Source organism: Carya illinoinensis, chromosome 6 (assembly GCF_018687715.1).
Source record: "Carya illinoinensis cultivar Pawnee chromosome 6, C.illinoinensisPawnee_v1, whole genome shotgun sequence".
NCBI lineage: Eukaryota > Viridiplantae > Streptophyta > Magnoliopsida > Fagales > Juglandaceae > Carya > Carya illinoinensis.
In genome coordinates this window covers 7842381-7845860 of record NC_056757.1, presented here as the reverse complement: position 1 = coordinate 7845860, position 3480 = coordinate 7842381, and positions in this window count along the sequence as shown.

The window sequence follows — 3480 nt, the reverse complement described above, 5'->3', positions numbered from 1 at the left end:
TGTTTTGTTCTATGATTTTGTTTATAAACGTGGGGGTTTTATTTTTTGGTCTGTTTTGTTCTATGATCAATGCCTTTGAACAAATCTGATATGGGTATGAAGTATATATTGTTATTTTGCTAGATCTGCTCTTTTTTGTTAAACATGGTTTTTTATTTTTTGAGCGTTTTTGTTTTGATTATTCTGTTTCTAGTATTTTGTTTCTTCAAAATAAACAAAATCATATATAGTTTGATGTTATCTCATCTGTGATTTACATGATATGATGCCTAGTGAATGAATGGCATGGAAACAGAGGGTCAGAAAATCCTATTGCCATGTGCTTTGCTGAATTCTGCAGTACATATTATGTGTTTTGATGGAATAGCTTTGAAATTTTCTGATGAAAATTGTTCGATTAGAATCTTTATGGCATATGTGCATATGATAATTTCACGTGCGGTGTTGGGTTTTGACTACTTGTGACACAGTCCATTCATTGGTTTGATACATGCAGGGAATTGCAAAGACATTGGTCAGAGCTGCCATTCAAGAGGTTGCAAAGAAGAAAGAGATGAGATACGCTTTCCTGCACTAATGCACCAGTTGACATCCTCTCCCTAAATACAGATGAGGCTGAAGATGATCTTCTTCACCCAGTTTTGTAGAGCAACAAAACCCTTTGAGGCTGAGGACTATATCATAGTCTTCTATTTGTTTGTTCTTTTTATTTTTTATTTTTTATTTTTTTTTGGAAAGAAGGTTTGAATATAGAAAGGTACAGTCCTACTGATAATCGAGTTTGATGGATGCTAACTGATGAGACTATATCAGTACGATAGAATATAGGTTTTTTTTTTTTTAAAAAATTATGCCTACCAAGTTTTCAACAATATCTCTTTTCTTAAAAAAATTTAGTAATATATGTTTCTGTGATTTAAAAAAAAAAAAAAAAAAAAACGGGTTTATTCCGAAACCCGGATTTCCGGGTTGTACAAAATCCGGATTCAACCGGGTTTCGGCCCGGATTAAACCCGGACTAACCCGGTCCGGAGCCCGCTCCGGATTTTAGATCCGGGTTCCGGATTGGGTATACCCGGATACCCGGTCCGGTACCCGTTTGAACACCCCTATTACTAATAGTATTAGTATTAGTATTTGTATATATATTATAGTATCATATAGTGATATTATATTTGATTATAATTTATGTACATTAATGATAATATGCTAATGTCGAACTTAGTAATGTATTTATATATTTGATTATATATGTTAGTGATAATAATTCATATGCTAGTGGTTACATATATGCTAGTGATAATATATTATACGATAGTTACATAAACCTTTTTATACATTAATATCAGTGTATATGATCAAATATATAGAAATGTATATATCAAAAAGAATATGTTGAGAATTTATTAGGCCATAAGATGTAATTAATCTATCTATTTTATATTAATAATATATGATCAAATAAATGTTCATGTTTAAAATTAAAATATTATGTTATTAAATTAAAATTTTTATATTAATTAAAAAATTTAACTAAAATGTTATGTTAAGGTTTATAAGATTAATTTTATATTATATCAAATTTTATATACATTTTATTTTATTTGATTATTATGTGAAATAGGATTTTAAAAATTAATCTTATATTAATGAGCAATTTAGCATATAAATTATAATATAAAACTATTTCATATATTATTATATATATTATATATAAATTTCTTTTATATAATATTAAAAATTAATATATATATACGAACTAGTTCGGTACCGGAAAACCTAAAACCGAAATCAAACTGGTTTTTCATATGGCGAAACCAGCCCTAGACCGACCAACTGGTTCGGTCCGGTTTGCCATTTTTTTTTAGCCCTAGGCTCAACCTTAAATATTGGAATAATTAATCTTTACATTACAAAAAGAACACACGCAACAAAGGGCCGCTCCTCTATGGAGGTGTGTGCCGCTTTGCTTATAGCAGAGTGCGTCGGAGTTCATGGTGCAGACAAAGCCATGATCAACGTAGCATAGTGCTGCAGGTTGCTCTGCCTCTCGGTTGTATTGTACAACAGCTCTTCATAGTAGTATCGTTGCTTCTAATAGCCAACACTGCCTCTTATGGCAACATGTAGCTTGTCCCATCATTGTAAAAGTGCATCCCTTCACCTATGTTGGTCATCGCATTGAGGTGGTAACCACGACACCAGTGCGACAATACCCATGACGTACATTGTACACAGCACCCAAGTGGTGAGCGCTGCTGCCTCTTGTGGTGCTTGTAGCACCTGGGTGCCTCTAGTGCACATCGTTGCCTCATATGGCGCATGCAACATCGATATCTGGAGAGAGTCCACGAGCATGGGTTCGTGTTGCTTTGGGTGGCCGTAGCTGCTACTTGTGTAGCAGTTCTTTGGTTACATTAACAATGCTCGTCATCTATCAGGCGACAAACATTACATGAACCACCTCTCATGGTGGTATGGTTAGAATCGGTCTGTGCACTCGAAAAAAAAAATCCTAGTATACACAAATCATCTAAAATTGTTTAAAAAACATAATAGGACCAAAAGTTAAATTGGGAATAACCGGTTTTGCTCTAATACCAATATTAAAAAAAATAGATCGGAGGACATAATGGAAGTGATATCTTAGATTAGTGCTGTTGTTTCACAGATTTTCATCGTAGTCGTTATTCATCCGAAATCATCTAGTCAACAGTGGAGTGTGTTACGTGGTAGAAAGCCAGAGTAACACCCATATGTTCCACAATGTAAAATGTCTAGACTAGATTAACACACATTTGAGAGAGACTTTTTATTTGTGTATGAAGTGCTTCATCCAAAGGGGAGAGTAAATAACCCTTTCAAGTGTAACCTTTAACTAGCCAGCCATCAAGGTTCATTAAGTGCTTATTAAGCCACTTCATAACCTATGGGCATACGAAGAAGAATGGATGCCCACAATAGGTGTCCTTTTATTACAAAAACAAATGAAAAATAAAAGAAAGAGAAAATGGGTATTTATCAAATGAGTATTTATTGGGTACTCTCAATGTACAGACACCTGGTATTTATATCCTATCACAAAAAGCCTTTTTAAGTACAATTGAAGAAGAACAATTGGTCTGCCCTTTATGCAATACTACATCAGAAGACCTCTCCCACCTCATCCTCAATTGTGTCTATTCTAGAATAGTTTGGAGGAATTCGAATTTGCCTCTTGACATCACCACCTTTGCTAGACAACCTCTTTCCAACTGGATCAATGACATTCTAAACCCTTATGAGAATCTCCAAATCTCTGAAGAAGAATATCAGTCATTTCAAATCTTTGCCACTATCGTTATGGACAATCTCTGGTTTCTTCGAAACAAAATTGAGCACAATCAACCAATCCAATCTCCTATTATCTTTGTTGATTCAGGGAAGAAAGAGTCATTCACTATTTAAAAGCCTGGGACACTAAAAATCAGCAGATGACTA